The following is a 13080-nucleotide window of genomic DNA, read 5'->3' on the forward strand; positions in this document are numbered from 1 at the left end:
CCATCTATGTAATTGGCCCCTTCTTTGATTTCTCCTTATCAACTAGTGTGTACCAGTTCCTTTCCAGATTTTCCTCTTGGGCTCTTTCCCATAGGTAATGGGCATGATCAGATGGTGGTGAAGATAATGAAAGAGATCCCTTGGGGCTGGAGCAATAGCAGAGCAGGTAGGGCATTTGCCTTGCGCGGGGCGACCCAGATTTGATTCCCAGCATCCCATATGGTCCCCCAGGCACCGCCAGGAGTGATTCCTGAGTGCAGAGCCAGGAATAATCCCCGAGCATTGGCTGGGTGTGACCCAAAAATCAAAAAAAAAAAAAAAAAAGAGAGATCGCACTTTCTCTCGTATATATGATCTGCTACAATACACTCCTGACTTATTTGCATACAAGGTCTGCTAAACATACTGACATTAAACATAGATGCCATGGAAAATCATCTTCATTTCCTGATGAGAAAGATGAACCTTTGCAGAAATAAGCAAGAGTTGCCCAAGGAAAACCCATCTATATAGTAGATTGTAGGTGTGGGAGATTTTTGACACCTTAGAGAGAGGCCTTGTAATGTCTCTTTTTTTTTTGCGGGGGGAGGAGTGGTGAACTCCCAGTAATAATCAGGAATCCCAGGGGTTCCAACTGCAGTTTTTAGCTTACTGGGCCTGTAGTTCAATGCAAGGGCCCAAAGATGAGATGCTGCTCAAGGTCAGTGATGCTGGAGTCCCCAAGACCACACGTGGCAGTGCTCAGGGGCCTTTAGGACTCACCAAACAATGCTCAGGGGACCATGTGGTGCTGGGAAATCAAATGTTTTGGGGTCATGCTAGACATGTGCCCTTAACTGCTGCACCATCTTCCAATCCCTGGAATGTCCCTTAAACATGAACTCCCTTTTGGGAAGGTGACATTTTTCAGTGAAACTTATTTAGAAAGATGTGAAGGGTTAGTGAGGGAGAAGCACATGTGCAAGAGTGAACACGGAATTCTCCAGCGTGGAACCAGGCCAGCAAAGAAACACAGAGAAAAGCCAGGGAGATCCGTGTTCAAGGGAGAACAGGGGTTTTGAGGAACAAAGCCTACAAGTTACCTTTAAAAAATAGCTCCCCATTGTAAGTTTATTGATATTCTATGTGGCCTCCCTCATCACCGAAGAAGACAAAAAATAAATAATGGGACTTTTTGAGATCTTGAGTCCTTGTATGCCAATAAATAGGGGTGTACTGGAAATTTCCTCATCCACACTAAAATGTAACTCTTAGAGCAAAGCACCGAGACCTACACATGCATAATAGAAGCACAGAACATTCGATGTTTTTTTAAACCTCACTATTAAATTCGAACTTCGTGTTAGGCATGGGGGCTTAAGCTAATGATCATATTTACTTTAGTAAACTATTAAAAAAACTAATTCAAAGTTTGTTTCTGACCAGCTACCTTCTTAATCCCACAGCACCTGCCAGAAGACATCCAATAACCCACTCTTTAGGTCAGAAAAAAAAGCATACAAAAGAGAAAGCCTTGGCTGGAATGACTCATGTTACAAGCCAGCTGCTTTCCAGAATCCGTTAAGCTTTAGGGTCCAGATCTCCTTTTGTGGCTTTCTACAGACTTTATTTGAGCAGAGAAATTACAGCAACATTGCCCACATAAAAGTCAAGGGAAGAAGCTAACCGGGGTAGAGAGAGTGCCCAAATTTTTACTATACTTTAAAACAAAATGGTAAAGATGTTAGCAAGCATTGCATTTGATTTCCCGGTCATAAATGCCCCCATGTTTTGGGAGAGTTGAGACAACCAAACTTGTACGTGATGAATTTCATTTGATGAGCAGCGGAGAACTTGCCCCCAGACGCTGACTGTCCAGGACGTGAATACCTCATCTGACCACAAACTTGTACAAGATAGATTCCATTTGATGTTAGCAGAGAACTTTCCCCAGACAGCGATTCTCCAGGACACGAACACCCGGTCTGGCCATTTGGGTTCAGCTAGATTTATCACCTAGCTTCCTCCTCAGCTTCCCTTAACTGATGCCAAGTAGTTTGGGCTTCTTCTTTTTCCATTTCAGGCCATTAAGGGCTCTGCCTTGTCCAACTCCATGAGCATATTCTTTGCCAATAAGAAACAATGTCTAGTCCAGGCATTGATTTTCTCCCCACCCCACCCCCCAAGGGATAGTCCATGAGTCAGTGGTGACTGTCTCCAAGCCTCCGAGCTGGAGTTGGAGAATGCTTCCCAGTAGGAAAAGTGCCAGGATCAGTGGGTGGCATTTTCTGTGGGACCGGGATGGAGGAACAGCCTGAAAAAGTAAAGTATTTGTACTGCTCAATGGACTTGAATGAGTGAACGTGTGTGTGTCTTCATTTTTAATTCATCCATTGATTCATTTAACTAATTTTTTCTGACTCACTTCTCTCTGCCAAGAAGTATTCCAGAGACTGGGAATAGAATGAAATTTGACACAAAATCAGATAAATACATCCTCAACAAAGACTGTGTCATTATGTGATGTAGAGAGTATGAATGTACAAAGAATATGAATTGGGGGTGCTTTAGGCATCTGCTTATTTAAACATTAAGATAAAAAATAATTAAACAGATTACTAAAAATATTCCATTTTCAGCTGTGGTTATCTATACCCCCAAATCTAGAATAATGAGTATTTAGAAAATGATCATTGTCCTATCATTTTTGGAATGATCATGCTTTGCTTGTGATGAAATGTAGAGGAAAGCAACTTGAAACAAGAACATGCAAAATGATTTTCCTTTGTCTGAAACTAGAGAAGAAACAGAATCCTATTTAATGACATCTGACAACATTCAGGTGCTCACACATTGGAATGTTTTCCCAGAACAATTCCAATACAGCACTTCATTCTCTCCCCCTCATCCTGCATCATCTCTTCATGCAACTCTGTGTGAACATTCACGATAGACTTATATCTAGAATAGTTATATTAGAGTGTGGTTAGCCTGATGTTACTTCGGAAAAAAAGGTGATAGGGTAGCTAAGAGTGGAAGTGGTGTGGACTCACACGCTCATTATTTCTGCCCATAAGAAAATAGAAGGGGGGGGGGACTAGAGCGATAGCACAGCAGGTGGGGCGTTTGCCTTGCACACAACTGGCCCAGGTTCAATTCCCAGCTTCCCATATGGTCCCTTGAGCACCGCCAGGAGTAATACCTGAGTGCAGAGCCAGGAGTAACCCCTGTCCCTCGCCGGGTGTGACCCGAAAAGAAAAAAAAAATAGAAGGGGGCTGGAACAATAGCATAGTGGGTAGGGCTTTTACCTTGCACTCAGCTGACCTGGGTTTGATTCCCAACATCCCATATGGTCCCCTGAGCACCGCCAGGAGTAACGCCTGAGTTCAGAGCCAGGAGTAACCCCTGTGCATCCCTGGGTGTGATCCAAAAAGAAAAGAAAAAAGAAAAGAAAAGGCCAGAAATATTGAGTGGTTTGGCCAGCACATTCCGTTAGTGTCAAAAATTAAATCAAACATGAAAAATAAGAACCTGGAAAGTACCAAACTCAAAGGATTTGGCTTTTCTTTTAATAACCTTCTTATCAGGTTAACTTCAGAGCAGTGTATCCTGTAGTCATAGGGCTGAGACAGGGATGAGAGATGAAGTGTGGAGGGGTCAGGGTTTGGGGGACACTAATTGCTCTTTCTAACTAACTGTCCCAACACAGCAGTTCAACTGTCTTGTTCTTTCATTCCCTTGGTTCATGTTCAGATGTCTTGTGTGCTCCTGTGTCGACACACCTTATCCCCAGAACAAGGTATCTTGCAAAGACGACTCTCATCACCTTGACTAAAGTCAAACTTTCTCTGAAAACTCTAGAGTCTCCCAAGAGTAGTTCATCACATTTCATAGGGTTTAAAGTAGAAGGACCCAATCTTAAAGGGAAATATATTTTTACAGATATATATATATATGTATACATACATATGCATATGTATACATATATAAACACACAAGCTCAACCTTTAACAACTTGTTAGTGATCACGTATAGAAGGGCTGAGTGGTCCCTGGGTGAAATACAACAATCTTCACACACTTTCCTCTAAGGAAACTTTTTTGGAGCATTTCGTGGTTTATTCATAACAAACAATATGAAATACATTATTTTGGTTCTGCTTTGGGGCAGGGCTTAGGATTTGGATGGAAGCATTCAAAATATGGTGGTGGGAAGTGTAACGGTGGTAGGATTGGTGTTTGAACATTAAACATGACCAAATATTGTGAACTACTTTATAAAAATAAAATAAATTTTTTAAAAAAGACTGTATGGTCTTCATGGTCTTCCCACATTAGGATCCTCATGGCAACAACATGCAGCTGGTTTGTGCCAACATATTTCTTTTCCCTCTCTGGGTTCCCTATTAGCAAAGAAGTTCTTGAACGGGCTTTCTTTCAGCCTTCAAAATCACTCAGCATTTTCACAGCCCCACTTTCAGCCCCTGAAAACATGTGAACTGGGAGAGAAATTAATACTCACCAACATCTCTGCCAATTCTTTGTGAGCTCCCAAGAATTAAATGTGCCAGAGAAAGGACTCCATCCAGTGGAGTTGGCACAGGGTTGAAAGATGCAGCCAGGTTCCTCCTGGTGGATCATATTTCCCTTTGACATGGTCCTAAATTCTTTAGGCCCAGTAGGGAGACCACTGATAATTGCCTGTAATTCAACAGACACACACACACATACACACACACTCACACACACACACACACACACACACACACACAACCAGCTCTCCTGAAAGCCAAGCACCAGTCTCTCTAATTTGGTTTGAGACAACCCGGTCAATCCGAGTTCAATTCTTCCACCCCTCTCAGAGAGCCCAGCAAGCAACCGAGAGTATCTCGCCTACACAGCAAAGCCTAGCAAGCTACTCGTGATGTGTTCAATATGTCAAACACAGTAACAACAAGTCTCACAATGGAGACATTATTGGGCCGGCTTGAGCAAATCTATGAACAATGGGAGGACAGTGCTAGGACAGTGCTACTACCGTGCGTTTTTTTCACTAGAGCAGTCACTCTCTTCATGCAGACTCATGTGAGATATCTTACTGCAAGTATGATTTCATCTTTCTCCAAAAGTCCTTCTTACGTAGGGTCCCTGGTGATCATAACGTCACTAGGGTTGAGGGTGCCTCTAGGTATCTGCTCTTTCTATCATGATGACAAGGTGCGGTGTAAGAAACTCAATCTAGCAACTCAGTCAACAATTCTTGGAGAATATCCAGAGCTCCCCACTCCTGTAGTTTTATCCGGAGCAAAATTCAGTGAAGGAAGACAAAGGTAAAATGAGGGTGTGGGATATGATAGGCATGTTTTGGACCTGTTGCATATGAGTGTGTGTGTGTGTGTGTGTGTGTGTGTGTGTGTGTGTTGGGAGGTTATATTTTTAACATGTTGAAAATGGATTTTTTCAACTTCCCCATGGGGAGACATATACAAACAGTACAAAGGATATTCTGCAGTCTGATGTGGGGGAGGGGAGATGCAGGGTATAGGAGTGGAGATCCCATCAATCGTGGAATTAATGACCTTGGTCTGTAGTTGTTGTTTTTTTTTAATTTTTCTATGAATCACCCTGAGATACAATTACAGACTTACAAACTTTCGTGATTACATTTCAGTCATACAATGATCGAGTACCCATCCCTCCACCAGTGCCCATTCTCCACCACCAATGTTTCCAGTATGCCTCCCACCACCCCTGCCTCTGTGGCAGGCACATTCCCTTTTACTCTCTCTCTCCTTTTGGGTGTTATGGTTTGAAATATAGGTAGTAATGGAGAGGACCTTTTCTTCCAAAACTTAAGAAAAATTTCAATGACATATCACAACATCTGTGCAAGGAGGCACAGTTCTGGATGTTATGGCCATAGGGCTCAAATCCTAGAACAGTGTTACACTATAATGTCTTCTAATAGAATATAACGCAAGCCCACCTATTTAATGTTCTAGCAGCCACAATCAAATAAATTGAAACACCAAAGGTTTATTTTCCTTTTATTTAGGCCTTAGAGCCAATATTATCATTTTAACATCACCTCTTATGCAAAAATAATTAAGATGACCATGGATGTTGTTTCACCAAATTCCTGAGACCTGGGAGAACATATTTCATGTTTTAAATTGTTTTTCAATATTCAAGTACTACAGTCGAAGTACTTGTTGGGCACATGTTGCTTATTGCTCCCCTATCTTACCTTATGACTCTAGAAGTTATGCCCTCCTCTCCTCTCCTTTCCACCCCAGCCCTCAGTCTCTGGGAATTGGTGATGGTCATGGACAAGCCTTGATTCCGAGCCTCCTCACAGCCTTTCCAAAGCACTAGGCTGATCCCTGGGATCAGAAGCTTTGTGACTTCTCCTCCTTCTTCATCTCCCTATTCACAAAATGGGAATGGCATGCAGTAACATGTACCGAACATGTGTCCAGTGCTGGGCTGAGCACTCCCTTTGGAGCACCATCACATTATTTTTCCTGCAAGAAGATTACCAACCTTGGACAGTCACCTAAAGCACAGAGACTCTGGTTCAGGTCTGCCTACTCTTGTTCTCAGGCCCTAAGCCTCATGGAAAATTGGGCTCTATGTTTGCCTAAAGGAAATGGTTTGACCTGGGGTTTTAGAAGGTTAGAGAGAGAAAGTATTATGGTTCCATGTGGTTAACCAAATGGAATTCTCTTCTAATTAGGATCTCTGATGAGGATAATGAGCTAGTTTGATCCCCTTGATACTTGCAAGACAGTGAAGACAATCCAAAAACCATATCCTAAACATTTCAATTCAAAATCCGCATTCCTCTGCAGGGGGGTATTTTCCCACCTTTCTACATCAACCTGCTCCCAATAACAACAGGCCCGATTCCACAGATTAGCACTGGGTCCTCAACCCTTGAGGACTTGGTGGCCAGAACTGATGAACCTTCGTGTGGTCCCTGCTTTAGGGATGACTTCAGATCAGGCTCAGCCTGCCAAGGATGATGTGATACACTTACTCACTGCTAGAGACCCCGGGACGTGCTTCCCTGCGGTGAAGATGCTGACCAGTCTAATACCAGCCCAGGTCTTCTTGCTGTGGGTGGGGGTGCTGGCCCACATGCATCTCACTGGAACAAGGAGTGATTTCGCATGGGTTAAGGTCACAGAGCAATCCTGCTGGCTCTACCAGAAAAGCATCGCATTATGCTCCCCCGCCTCCCCCAGCAGTTGGCTACTGGCAGCTGTCTACTGGCCGGAGATTCAAGGGGATTTCATACAGATGAGATGGGCAGGAGGCCCCGGCTTCAGTCACTGTCAGGCTCTTCCTTGGGAAACGGGGAAACAGAGAAAAGATGCCATCCCACTAGGAGATGGGGGTCTAGAAGGAAAGGAAGAGATACTTAGATCATTGAAATACTTTTCAGGGGTGTGAGAGAGGGGGGATAAGGGGAAGATGATTATTAGCTACCAAGATAAGGGTGAGATTAGGAGATTTTCTCTTAGGTGGCAGAGTGTTTGGGAAAACTGAAAGTTCCTAGGCTTAAAATAGAGAACAGGGACTGTAGAGACTCTTCATATGGATTCATTCAATCCTGGGTGGAGACCTGGGGGAGGTGTAGATCAATCTAATCTGCCTCCAATTTGACTCAAGGAAGGAATTTAAAATATGGAGTCTCTGAGGGCAGAAGAGACTATTTCCTGGGGTATTGAATGAGTCACACGAAATCCTCATGGTGTTTATAGAACTGTAGGCAAAGTGGGATAAAATGCATCTCTGTGTCTGATTTCTCATCGCTGTCCCTAATTCCTCTCCATCCCTGCCTATCTTTGTTGTCCTTGTTTATTTCGAGCTCTCCTATCTCCCTGCTCCTATCAAATGAGGTAAACACATTGGAATAAGTCCCTAATAAAGAGCATAATTTCTCCTTATGGGTTGGTTAAAAAAAAATCCATCTGACTTGCCTTTATAAAAGCAGGCAGTGTAGGCTCAAGAGGGGCAAGACAGGGTTGAGATCATCCTCAAACACCAAAATTGAAACCAAAAATAAGAATCTCCCAGGTCCCTCCTGGAGCCAAATCAAACTCCCCGGGTGATGGGAAAGTGATGCAAATGTGACACATAAGCAGCATGCCCGAGTGATGTGCCTGTAGGTCTGGTGTCTGGTCCAGGGCTCCACGGCCAAGTGCTTACCAGATCTGAGGTTCCCAGGCACTCATTTCCCCAGGAGGCCAACCACAATCAAGGACCTGAACTTTGAATGACACCCCACCGCCCCCACCTTGTGTGTCCATAGATCATATCCAGGACACAATATTATCTCATAAAATACGCATGTGCAGAAACAACAAGATGACTTGGAAGTGAGGTGGCGTCAGATGAGGCCTGTTTCATACAAGCTCTGGTTGCTTTGGGAAAACAGGATGATTCCTTCTCAGTGTACTGGCCAAGTTTTCTGGGATCCAGGCTGAGTTCTATGTAACTTTAGTCCTGACACTATTGGCTTCGTCCCTGTGTGACTACAGTATTCTTTCTAGAGTGTGAGGGGCAGCAGGTTTCACTTGGGGGTCCTTTGAGAATGTCTATGACATCAAGGCCTCCAGTTCAAATTCTACTGTTTCCAAGCAATGGACGTCTTGGTAGTTCCCTAGAGCAAGGATGTCCCAGTGGGAGTTTCTGAACCTCTCATTTTCCAGAAACACTGGATATACCAAAATTCAGATACGAACAGGGAAACTAGATAAATAAGCAGACTGTTGTACCCTGAAGTCCCTCTTCTCTTTTTTGTACCATTTCCTGAAGACATTGCCATCATTTCCTTGCCCTTTCATTTTCTCAATCAAAAATGGGGGTGAAGAAAAGAAATCAAACTCAGTGGGGTTTGTCCATGGATGTATTATACTGTGCATCTGTTGAATAAATACATCTGTGAAAATCTGCATACATCTATGTGCTACCAAAAATAATTTTGGGGGGGTTGGAACTCTAAGATCAATGGGCTTCATTTTCACTGGACACTGTCCCTTGGAGGGGATCCTAAAGAATGCTCGAGGCTTTCTATCTCATGGTAAGGAGTGTTCATATAGAATCTCAGGAAAGCCATGGGCCCCTTGAACCAACACCCTCAGAGTAGAAATAAGCCATGTCTGGGGACCTTCAGGATGTGTGGACCCCGAAGATGAAGCCATGACTATGAGCTGTTTTTTGGGAGATTTCAGGGAATCATGAAGTTGGTGATGTAACTCTGAAGAACACTCCAAAGATCCATTTAAAATAAGTACTACATGAGTCATATCTTGTAACAGACGGCTTCTCTCCTTCTCATTCACTCATCATCATCAAAGTGAAAATCATAAGTCAAGTATGTGAAATTGTAAATTCGTTTGGCCTGTAGATGTTCCCATGCACTGTTTGCCACTGGTGGGAGTCTCCCATTACGGCTCATCCTTCTCCTCACATACCCATTATTTTCCTACCAGCTGTCTGCTTGCTCTCGCGGTCCTGGGATTTGATCTCACCCAGACAGATGCAAATTCTTGGCATCCCACCTATCATAATAACTGTGTCTCCACTTACTTGGAGTCTTTGCCATTGAACATTAAGATGGATTCAGATACCCTAATGACTTTTTCAGACTGGGTAGTTATTTCAAATGTATTGGGATTTGGGGAGCAGTATATTAATAGAGTGGAGACTTTTAAAGCAGCCCCAAGTGAAAGTGATTTTTTAAATGATTTTTAAATGGTAGGGTAGGGAGGAGCAATAGTACAGTGGGTAGGGCGTTTGTCTTGCATGCGGCTGACTGGCCAACCTGAGTTCGATTCCTCCATCCCTCTTGGAGAGCCTGAAAAACTACAGAGAGTATCTCACCCACATGGCAAAGCCTGGCAAGCTACCTGTGACGTATTCGATATGCCAAACACAGTAACAACAAGTCTCACAATGGAGACGTTACTGGGCCTGCTTGAGCAAATCGATGAACAATGGGAGGACAGTGCTACAGGGTGGTGTGGGGGGGGGGGTAGAATATAGAAATGCTTTGGGTGTGTTAGAAAGCTGTCTTGTTCTTGCACCAACATTGAATAACTAAGTTATTCCAAGAAGAACGTGAGACAGAAAATCCCACATCAGCCTCATGTTGGTTTGCTTCCCTTACTGAAACAATAGATGCAACAGTGTTGATCTTTCGTGTGTTTTGCAGTCAGTTTTGCATTCATTAAGTATCTTGAGTGCCCATTGTATATCTGAACATAGGTTCTGAAAATTGGGAATACAGTCACAAACAGACAATAATCCCTTACCTCCTAAAATTGCCATTCAAGAAAGCAAGTAAAGCATGATGATGGTGGGCCATGAAGTGGGCTAATGAGAGTCAGGGTGATTGAGAAAATGAAAAGCAAGTAAGAGGAGATTGGGAGCCCAACAATGGTGAGACAAGGCAGCAATGAAAACGTGACAGAGGACCAGTGACTAAGGTGGGAGCATTCACCTCACCAGGTAAGACAGGCAGCCATGGTGAGATCTGGTGGCAGGCCATGGCAACTGGGAAGAGTGTGACTATTAGGATTTGGTGTGAGGTTCCCTTTTTTGAAAAAAAAAAACAAAAAATATCATTGAGATATTCACAGTGTGTTGAATCTGTAGACTGCTTTGGGTAATATCTTTTCTTCATGATATCAAGTTTTCCAGCCCATGAATATGGGATGTCAGTGCATTTATGTGAGTCTCCTTTTATTTCTTTGTTGTATGATTTATAGTCTTCATTGTACAGTTTTTGCCTACTTAGTTATATTTTTCTTAAATGTTTTCATATTTTTCATGTTCTTTTACATGAAACTAATTTTTTAACTTCCATTTTAAATTGCTCACTACAAGCATATAACAATACACCTCACATTTTGGGTTTTGTTCTGTTGGTTATTTTTTAACATTCTACAACTTTGTTAAATCTACTTATTCAATTTTACATTGTTCCTTGTGGATTCTTTCTGGTTTTCTGCATATAAGAAATATCATCTAGGAATAGGAATAATGGTACATCTTACTTCCCATTAGGGTGGATATTATGTCCTTTTCTTGCCTAATTAGCCTAGAAATTTTAACTGTGTTAAACAGAACTGGCAAAAGTAGGCTGCCTTATCTTGTTCCTGATATTTTAGGAATATTTTCAACTTTTTACTATTAAATATTAACTGTAATCTTAACTGTGTCCTTTATCATTTTGAAGAAGTCCTCTCTAGTCCTCATCTAGGACTAGACTAGTATTGGGGGAATTAAAACAGTATTAGTCACAGATAGAGGTAATAGTTGCACAACAACCATTGTGATTGTAAATTGAATCACTGAATTTAGAATAGCTAAAATAAAAGGCTAGAGAGATAGTCACTGTCACTGCCATTGTCCTTTTGTTGTTCATCGATTTGCTCGAGTAGGCCCAGCAACATTTCCATTGTGAGACTTTGTTGTTACTGTGTTTGGCATAACAAATACATCACGGGTAGCTTGCCAAGCTTTGCTGTGCAGAGGAGATACTCTCGGTAGCTTGCCGGGCTCTCTGAGAGGGGCAGAGGAATTGAACTCGGCTTGGCCATGTTGGCTGTGTGCAAGACAAACACCCTACCCACTGTGCTATCGCTCCAGCCCAACTCGGCACGTAAATGTGGGAAAGAGGCAAGACACAGAACCTTGAAGAGCAAAATTAAAACTGCCCTTAATCTAGGCCAGAGCTATTATAAAGGGGGCAGAGCACTTGTCTTGCACACAGCTGACCTGGGTTTAATCCCTGGTAACCCTTTGAGTCCCTCAAGCCCATTAGAATGACCCCTGAGCAGATCCAGGAGTAAGCCCTGAGCACTGTCTGTGTGACCCCCTTCCCCAAACAAAACGTACAAACAAGCAAAACTGCCCTTAATCCTTCAGCGGAGACAATCACTGTTAGTAGTTTGTATTTCTGCGTTGAAGCAATAGTACAGTGGGTAGAGCTTTTGCCTTGCATCTTTACTAGAAAGATAGTAAAGGGATTAAAGAACTTACCTTGAGTATGGCAGACCCTATTTCTATCCCTCTCTACCAGATGGTCCACCAACCACCATTAGGAGAGGCAAATTATTGTAAATAGAGATAAGAAATAAGGGTTATTTGCAGGAACAACAAAATAATTATTTCACAGGAAACAACATTATTTGAAGGCAGGATGAAAAGAGGAGGCTGAGAGATTGTACAACATGTGGGGTGCTTTCTTTGCATGCAGCAGATCCAGGCTCTATCCCCAGAACTCCAAATGGTTCCCAAATCCCTGCCAGAAGTGATCCCTGAGAGCAGAACCAGGAATAAGTCCTGGGTACCACCAGGTATGCACAGCCCCCCACCCTACCACCACCACCACCACCACCACCAAAAAAGTATAAGAAGAAAATCACTGAAACAGTAAAAAACAAAACAACCTTTAACACCACCAGTCTAGGAATGGGGGCTGAGCTGAGGGCAGAAGGACTGTGGAGGGAAGACATAAGTGCTGCAAGTCCTGCAGGAAAGACCAGGACTCTGTCCTAGACGTCATGGAGACAGTTTTCTGCTGCATGCTGCCTTGTTCCTAACTTCTCCATAACTCTTCTTCCCACTGGGAGTAATGACTGTGCTAGATACTTCCTCCATCTGCAAAGCTAGCACTATGACTGAGCCCACCTTCAGCACCCCTAGAACAGAACTCAAAGTAGGAGGCCATTCCATGGACAAAGATGTAAGGCAGGGCTGAAAGAGATAACCAAGAACTTTCAAATACTGTGAGTAGCTATTGCCACTTACACAAGTGCACGGAACAAAAACCACACTACTAAGGAAATATTCATCAGAGTAACTGTCTATGTCTCCCCAGAACCTTACTCACAGTAGGCAGATGGCAGTTGGCTGGCTGGTTGTTAACTACCAGTTTCCAATGAAAATTGAGGGATCGTGTTCCTTGTAGATTTGCAATCGAAAACAAAAGTAGACTTGAGTTTCCATTTTAAGAATCGGTTATGGGTCTCTCCAAAGCTAACCTAGCATTTTGGGGCTATTTCAACAGTTGGGACTCCAGTTCCA

General features: G+C 43.0%; 1 protein-coding gene across 1 annotated transcript in view; it reads left to right on the forward strand.

Annotated features, from left to right (window-relative positions):
• The window catches only part of RUNX1 (RUNX family transcription factor 1), a 270729-nt gene that overhangs the window by 38057 nt on the left and 219592 nt on the right, over window positions 1-13080 (forward strand). The gene's annotated exons all lie outside the window — the stretch shown is intronic.

This window comes from Sorex fumeus, unplaced genomic scaffold (assembly GCF_029834395.1).
Source record: "Sorex fumeus unplaced genomic scaffold, SorFum_2.1 ptg000265l, whole genome shotgun sequence".
In the NCBI taxonomy this organism is placed as follows: domain Eukaryota; kingdom Metazoa; phylum Chordata; class Mammalia; order Eulipotyphla; family Soricidae; genus Sorex; species Sorex fumeus.